The 8631-nt window shown below is 35.3% G+C and overlaps 1 long non-coding RNA gene across 2 annotated transcripts; it reads right to left on the bottom strand.

Moving 5' to 3' along the window:
• Positions 1 to 1305: 1305 nt before the first annotated feature.
• LOC104592814 (uncharacterized) lies at positions 1306 to 2432 on the bottom strand. 2 transcript variants are annotated; one of them, XR_016084305.1, is made up of 2 exons: positions 1885 to 2432; positions 1306 to 1626 (listed from the first exon to the last, which is right to left on the bottom strand). It is a non-coding gene; the product is annotated as an uncharacterized LOC104592814 (long non-coding RNA). The 2 variants fall into 2 exon arrangements; XR_734454.2 differs by having other exon boundaries at positions 1306 to 1719.
• Positions 2433 to 8631: the final 6199 nt, after the last annotated feature.

The following is an 8631-nucleotide window of genomic DNA, read 5'->3' on the forward strand; positions in this document are numbered from 1 at the left end:
GTTTGTTTCACAGGCTCAATTCGGAAAGAATACAAATACAAAATAATAAAAAATACCAGGTTTTGCACTTGTATTCCTTCCAAATTGAAACGTAGAGTTCCAAGTTTCTTCAATGACCCTAAGGTTTCAAAGTTTGTGGCATCATCTCTGGAGAACCCAACAGAGTAGTGTTCTCCTGTTTATATGTTTCTGTCAATACAACATGCATTGAGTGTCCCTGAAAGCTCAATAAAATCTTGGTTGAGGATTGAATATGCATTGGAAGACATGTTGCCGCTGTCCGAGGTTCTTGGAAAATAATAAAAAATTCTGTGCCAAGGTCCTAGTATGCAACAGCCAACAGATGCCAAATGAACCATAGAACGATGACGATCCATGCCTTTCGACTCATAGAGAAAACTGCCTTAATTAACCAGGGTATGCGGCAACTTCAAATTGCGAAGAAAGGTGAAAATCCTCCTTTTTTGTTTTTCTTCCCCCACCAATCTGTTGATTCTGGAAGCTAAAACTTCATATTAATTATCATCGGCATCGTCTTCATTGTTGGTTTAACAACTTAAAGAACCCCATTCTTAAGTTGAAGATGCACCTCATCTCCATTTTCCTTATCATGCAATGCCTCACCATGCAAAATGAATTTCAAATGGTCAACTAGTAAATGACCATCTCTTTTTAGGCCTGTAAATGAAGTAAATTTGAATCGAATCAAGCCATATTTGAATTCGATTTTGATTACAAGATAAGTGAATTTGATTCGAGATCCATAGGATATGCAAAAGTTTCAATCGAATTCGATTTTGATTAAAATGTTGAATATTCAACTCGGTTCGATTTAACCAATTTTACAAAGAAAACCTTAAACCTAAAATCCAAAAGAAAGACATAAAAACAATCATGACCTGTGAATAACATAGAAAAGCCTCAGAAAATACAAACTCATTTGTTAACAATACAAAAAACCTCAAAAAATCTAGAACAAGAAAAAAAATAGAAGAAAAAACTCATCTTTCAAAGAAGAGAGAAAGAGAGTAAAAACAAATGGAGAACAAGAAATATTCAATAATGGCCCCAATCAACAAAAGTGAAACTTAATCAAACATACTCGAATTCAACCATTTATGCAATCTGAATAACCCAAATTCAATTCATTTAAGTCAAATATCAAATTCAAATTTCCATATACCGTTTACAGGCCTATCTTTTGCTTGCAATTCTCAAAATGGTGACCTTTACGTCACTTCCTCTCTATAATCAATTTCTTTAGGCTTCGTTTGTTTGAGATGTAAATATAAAAATACACTAGAGTAAATGAAAAACGGTCAGATGGATAAATGCAAAAGTCGAACTGGTTCTGTGTTGTTTTTACACTTATCTACATTTGGAAGAACAGTGGTGTAAAAGTCCATTGCAACCGAGAAATTGCAGTCCTTGCCAGTTGGCCAAGAAACAGAGCACCGCGAGCGACGGTGAGCGTCGGTCCCTCTTGTGCAGGAGCCGGAGCAGACAAGCTAGACCCATGGTGTCTCGGCGACAGCACGACCACGCTCATCTTCTCTCCCTTCTGGCAGTTCTCCTCAGTTCCGCTGATGAAGTAGAACGGCCCCAACCGGTCGAGCTCAAAATGTTCTGTTTTCAGATGGAGAGATCACCAAGAGAGAACATGAAGTGAGGCATATCTCAGACCACTTTTGAGTCTGCAACTCTGAATTACTAACCTGCCTAACCGAGAGAAACAAAAGGAAGTGTACGGAGATATTGTTTTTAATGAAAGGAAATCGGCACAAAGAAACCCAACTTCTAAAATTATCTACAAGACAATAAGTAAACAGATCCGCATCGCAAAAGAAATTGATCAAAATTAGACCATTGTTTCTTCGAAACTACCAGCACAATAAGTAGATCGACGAAGGCCTGTTTGAATTTGGAATACGAGCATCCAGATTTCGGCGAGATCCCGACCGAATGGGGACTAAGAGAGATTACAAAGCGAAATCGATGAATTGGTCCATACAGTTTTTCGTTAAATCCGCACAGTGAATAGGCGTACCTTCCCACGGTCACCCACTTCAATCGTCCTCTCCGAGAGCTCAAAAAGTTCTGAAACGGTCATGGGAAGGCAACCACTGCTGTTTTTGTCGCCGCCTCTCTATTCTCGTCGGAGGAAGAGAGAAGGAGAAGAGAGAGACCGAGCGAGCGAGAAGGAGAAGAAGAAGAAAAGAGAAGGGAGAGAGAGCGCGATGTAATTTTAAATCGATTATCGATGTAATTTAACGGTAAAATGTAATTTTCGGTGTAAAATTACATGTTTAACAAATGCTTGTAAAATGGAACCGGGGTGAAAAGATTACTCCGGTTCGATTTTACACTTCTACCAAACGCAGCCTTAAATTCTCTATCAATCACTTTATGTTTCAATCCAACTTCATACACCCTGTTACCGCTTTTGGACCTTATCTTAACAGAGACGGAACACCCTTGTAACGTTGTTGGTGCTCTACCATACTTGATTGCTAGTAAACTGGATATCATGTTTGTTGTATGTTTGCGTGCTATTTTTCTAGCAGAAAAAATAATTTTCAAATACTTGAAAGGGGGCATCTAATTAGGTTTATGATTTCTAAAAACCCTAGATTTCAATCTCATAGGATACTCCGATGCCGATTTTGCCGGATGCAATGTCATTTCTTATGGCATTCACTTGTATCATGACATAGTAAGAAACAAGTTTCAGTGGCTTTTTCAACAGCGCGCAGAGGCAGAATACATACATAGTAGTTGATTGGTGTGAAACTTATGTGCTCTGGATGAGACAAACCTTAGAGGATTATGGGTAAAAATTTGATCAAGTTCCTATTATGTGTGATGATGCAAGTATAATCAACTTGACCAAAAACCCTACCCAACACTCTAGGACGAAGAAATATAGAGATCAGACACCATTTAATTAGAAATCATACAAAAAAATGGTGATATTAAACTCGTATTTGTTGAATCTGAATATTAATTAGTTGGTCCTCTGAATCTGAACACCATTTTATCAAGAGACACCTCTCTTATCTTGGCTATTAATCCACTAAGAATAAGAAATAAATCTAAATCTGTTCTTTACATCAATCTCATAAAACATTACAACTACACGTTAGAAACATCTCCTATATTTATATTTGTTGTCATTTATGGGCAAATGTTCTCGATGTCCATGTACAGCTGAATGTGTTGTGAAGTTGGTATGATAATATTCCATCAGGAACAAATCCAAGTTCGACTTCGCTGGTGAGTGAGGAAATGTTACCCTCATTTATGGAGTGCTTGGTCACCCAAGTTTTGATCTCTTGGTTTTGGGTCTCATGAAGAAAAAATGAATTTTTTACTTTTTAGTGAAAATTAGTAGAATGGCCTGTGCTATGCACGGGGAATTTAAACCAGTGAATGATTAATCATAACCAGGTATAGAACTTACTAAGTTGGGTGTGGTTACTTAGGTTGATTCTTAATTGGTTGTATTAACATCAATTTGTTTGATTATTGAAGCTTTGACCAAAAATAAAAATAAACTTCAATTTCTTTAATCCTAATTGAGCAGGACTGATAAGGTTAAGAAAACAAAATTAACTTAAAACACGATTAATGATTCCACTTAATATATAATGTAAATGTGAATATATAAAAATATGCAAAAAGTGTAAACAGGTACCGTAATTGATGCATCTGTATTTAGTTTGTAACTTTAGTTGTATATGCACAAGGAGGCAAATAAATTAATGAAAGGTTAAGAAACTACCACGTGCAGGTAATTCCAATAAGAGCAATCCTTCCACAATAACTTGTATGAACCATGTGAATGTTTAACTTGTATTGGGAAAAAAATGAAAAACAAGACAATTGTGTAAACAAAAGAAAAGAAAAAGAAAAAGAAATTTCAATATAATTTTATGGATCAAACAAAATGTTGAATGGAATTAAAAAGAAACTTCAATTCATTTTTACTGAAAATTTTATGTTGCCACCATTCTAGAGCAAAGGGTTAAAGAGCCTACATCATATAAATCGTGTTCAATATGCAGAAACTAGATGACCCATTGTCACATGGGGCCAAAAACATGAAAGAGATGAGTCCAAAATTTTCAATAATTAAAGGTCAATATTAACATTGCAGAAAGGGAATGGTTGCTAATGAGATTCATTATTAGAGTTATAAGTGCCCTTTATAGACTGACATATCTTCTTTGTCTATAGGATTTATTTCTAACCCATGTTTGTATGGGCTTAATCTAATAGATAATATATCTAAAGGGGAAAAGAAAAGGAATTAAGGAATGACCAACATTAGATAACATTACTAGGATTCAATTAATTTAAGAAAATCTCAAGATATGGCACAGTTCTGAGCTTAAGTTTAATTCAAAATTCAGTTTTCATGATAATTTTAATTCATATACTAATTTTCATGATATTTTAGTTCATCATGATATTTCAGCTTCACAGTTCTCTACTTTCTATACTTTACTTATGGCCAAGATTCAAAGTATCAATACCATAGCCCCGTATCGAACGTATTGTATCGTATCTTTTACAAACGATACAGTCCAACGCCTGTTTCCGGGGGTTTCGAACCCCATTTTTGTATAAACTGACTCCCTCATTCCTTATAAATAAGCCAATCTCGAAATGCTATACCATATGCTTAGCCGCTACACTCGTCAAAAGAACAGCTAGAACAGTCGTACCAACTAAGAATGCCATTCCATGAGGGGATTTGTACTCAGGAAGCCCCAGTAAAACTGAACTACTTTCGACGGGTGCTTCTATTATTTCCTTCACACTACCCAATCCGAACTCATGAGTGCCTGTAGCAGCATTGAGGGATCCCCTTAATCCTCCGACATCGATACCAGAGGGGATTACATATTGGGTTACTAATAAGTTCCGAAACTGGTATTTGATTAAGCTGGGGAAGGGAAGCCAAAAAAATAAAAAACAGCCTATAATTTTTCCAAAAAACCAAAGTTTGAAAAAAAAAACTAAAAAAAAATAAGTGTCTCGGCAGTTTCTAAGTACCGATATGATACGGCCGAAACTCGTATTGTATCGATACTTTGAACATTGCTTCTAGTCCAAAAAAATTGGCCAATCTGGACTAATAGCACAAAAAAAGTAGTGTATAAATAAATTCCATTCAAAAAAATTAAAACAATACATTAACTAAACAATCTAGAGTGCAGAGAACTGAAGTTCAAACATACTTTAATTCAAAATTCTGTTTTCATAATATTTTAGTTCATACTAATTTTCATGATATTTTAATCCAACTATTTTAAATTGTCATATGATGAGTGCAATGAGGGAGGGCCAGATGTTCAGGTTCCACATTATGTGGTGATAAATCAGAAACATTTATTGAAAAAAACAGACCAGAAACATAACAAGGCAGGAATATTAGAGGTGATAAAATCATTAACTGGTAAAAAGTGATAAAATCATTAAACACTCCAGTTGTTATAAGTTATTTTGTGTCATTTTTTGTTTCAATTTGTTCATAGATCTATCATCTATTAGTTGAATTGATGTTGTCTTGCTGCTGGGCTGGTTAGGAAGTGATAGCTTTGTGAAATCACAATACTGGAGCATTATGAGGGAGATAAAGGCTGTAAAGGGAATTGCATTGCAGTTTTAATTAGGTAGCAAGAATAGCCAATGCAATTACAGATGCATTGGCTAAGCAAAGGGATAAATAAACAAGATCTGTTCTGGGTGCAAGTTGGGTATATATAATGTATATCAGCTTTATGTTAAGAAAAACTGATATATCTGCAAAAGCCGGGGGAAGAGTGATTTTTGAATTCAGTCTTTTTATGGAATTGGGTCACAGGGACTGGATTTTGAGTATTGGGCATTAGGTCTACCCTTCTTTATCTCCACAGCTTCATCCATTTCTCCAAATATCTCTCTCTCTCTCTCTCTGAGCTAAGCTGAGCTGATAGTTATAATGATGTCACTTCTGGTTCAGGATGTGCAGATGGAACTATGCAGAACTAAATAGCTTGGGATTGGATTTAATTTCTTGGTTATTTCAAGGTGTGTTGATAATGATGTAAGCAATCTTTGATTATTTGTTTTTGTTAGGTCTAGAAAGAGTGGTAATCAGCTTGTTTGTGAAAATAAACTGAGATGCCCGTCTTGGTAGTTTATTACTGAAAAAATTAGTTTTTAAATTTGTTATTATTAATTTCATGTAAAAAATACTTAAAAGTTACAAAAATTTGAAATAAATTTACATATAAAATGCATATGGGGTATACATCAATAATGAGTAAGCATTTACATATTTTTTCTCTTCTAGAGATTTTTTTTGTTCAATTTTCCTTTTGAGAGAATTTCTTTACATTTAAAAACATTATAATATAATTTCCATTTAAACTAATTATTTAATTAAAATAAAAAATAGGAACCTCATATTGAAGAAATGAGGATGTTCGCCCAAAATCTATTTGTCCCCTTTGCTTCAGGCATTTTAACAAGGGATATGATTGGAAATAATAAATTAGGGAGGAATAGGATGCCCAAAATGTATTTGTTCCATTCACTTCAGTCATTTTAAGAGGAGAGGGGATAAAATTGGAAATAAAAAATCTATTAGGGGAGAGGGGATAGAATTAGAAATAAAAAATTAGGAAGGGGTAGAATTGGAACTATAAAATCAGGATATTTTGATGATGAACTATAAAATCAGTCATTTCTCTTTTTGTCTTTTCCTCTTACAAAAGTGGTCAAAAAGCTGACATGTTTGTCTTTTCCTCTTACACATGGTATTAAAGGAAGCTATTTTGTATCATAAAAAAGACAAAAAGAAGGACACTTGTCTCTTTAATCATTTTAGGATTAAGTTAGAAATTAATGCGTAGCCAAAAAATGACTGTTCAGCCCAATGTCAGAATTTATAAGCACAAAGTACAATTGGGGTAAGTATCAGCTCGGAATTGATGATAATTCACATGTGGGTATTGGAGCATAGGGTGGGGGTAATTAATCTTTTGAAATGTTATAGATCTGCAGTAGAAATTAGAATTTGCAATGGTCTTGTCCGTACTTCTCCGTTTAATTAATTTATTTATTTTTTCAAAAATTGTTTTTTAATATATATATATATATATATATATATATATATATTAAAAAAGGGGTCCCAAAAAACTCCTAAACAAGTGTTTCCTGTGCATGGCTTTCTCTCTTTATCTAAGACCCAAGTAGAGCTTCAACTTTTTACCCCCAAAAAAAGCAAAGTTTTTTTATCTTTTTTTCTTCTCTCTAGGATTGGTAGGATTGGCAGGATTGGCCTATAATATATTCTTAGTATCATTTCATGCTTATGGAAGTGTATTAGAGTAGATACTAGGTATTTTGCCTAAAATCAAATCAAACAAAAGACTATTTTGAATTTCAAAAAATTAATTAAAAAGGGAGAATATCTACTCAAATCTCATTTAAAAAGTTAAGGCTGTGTTTGGTTGCAGTGTAACTTTATTTACATTAGTATAAATGCAAATTTTAGTTTAATTTTGTTTTGGGCTTCACTTTATTCTGCTTGAATTCTTATTTTACTTCATTTGTACCGTAATGAAACAAAATAAGATAAATTTTGAAATAAAAATAAATCATAATTTACACCAAAATCATTTTGGATTACCATAGTTTTGTATCAATGCAAATAAATTTGTATTGCAACCAAACATAGCATAAGGAGGGTGGATACACTCTTCTCTCCAATGTTTTTGAATTGTCGTTGACCTGGACACTCAGACCGTTCAACCTAGGAACTGTCCAGCCAACCGATTCCATTTTACCCCAAACCTGGTCCCTAGCCAAAAACCGTTGAACCGGTCAATGACTTGTTGACCTGAGCGATCGAACTGTCGACCCGTTCAATAGTTTTGGTCATTTTTTATTTTAATTAATTTTTTGTTAGAATGGGTCATCCATTTAAGCCGAACAATCGAACCGTCAACCCAAAAATCGGTGGCTCGAGCGGTTCTGGTTCCATGTCATTTTTTAAAACATTGCTTCTCTTATTTATTTAGTTCTTTAGGCTTTGCCAAAGGTCTTCAAGTAGAAGCCTTGCATTTTTCCTCAACAAAGAGGAGAATTCGAGAGGAAATATGTAAATTCTATGCGCTGTGTTTAGTTTGACGAAAAAGGAAGGGAAAGGGAGAAAACCTATAAAACCAATCGTACTGAGCCGACATGGCATGACCCACAGGCTGTGCCTCCCTCCCCTAGGATATTTTGGGGAGTCGGCCTAACACAGCTCGAGCCAACGCAAGCCCTTACCGTGCCATGGGCTGACTGGTCCGTAGGCCGAGCCTTGGGCTAGGCTGGGCCAAAACTATGAAAGGTCTATTTAAAATAATATAATAAATTTGAAAACAATTACATATATGGGCCGTGCCACAGGCTGGGCTGGCACACAGGCTGCAGGTGGTATGGCCGGCTCAATCCTTCAGTGCCACGCCGGCCCATGGACCTGAAACCCCAAGCCTGGCACAGCCCGCGTTTTGTCATGCCATGTTGTGCCGTGCTGGCCGCGGGCGGCATGGCCCGTTTTAGCCAAAGATAGTGATTCTCTCGAGCAAACAAAGG

This window comes from Nelumbo nucifera, chromosome 3 (genome assembly GCF_055504915.1).
Source record: "Nelumbo nucifera cultivar China Antique chromosome 3, China Antique-T2T, whole genome shotgun sequence".
Taxonomy (NCBI): domain Eukaryota; kingdom Viridiplantae; phylum Streptophyta; class Magnoliopsida; order Proteales; family Nelumbonaceae; genus Nelumbo; species Nelumbo nucifera.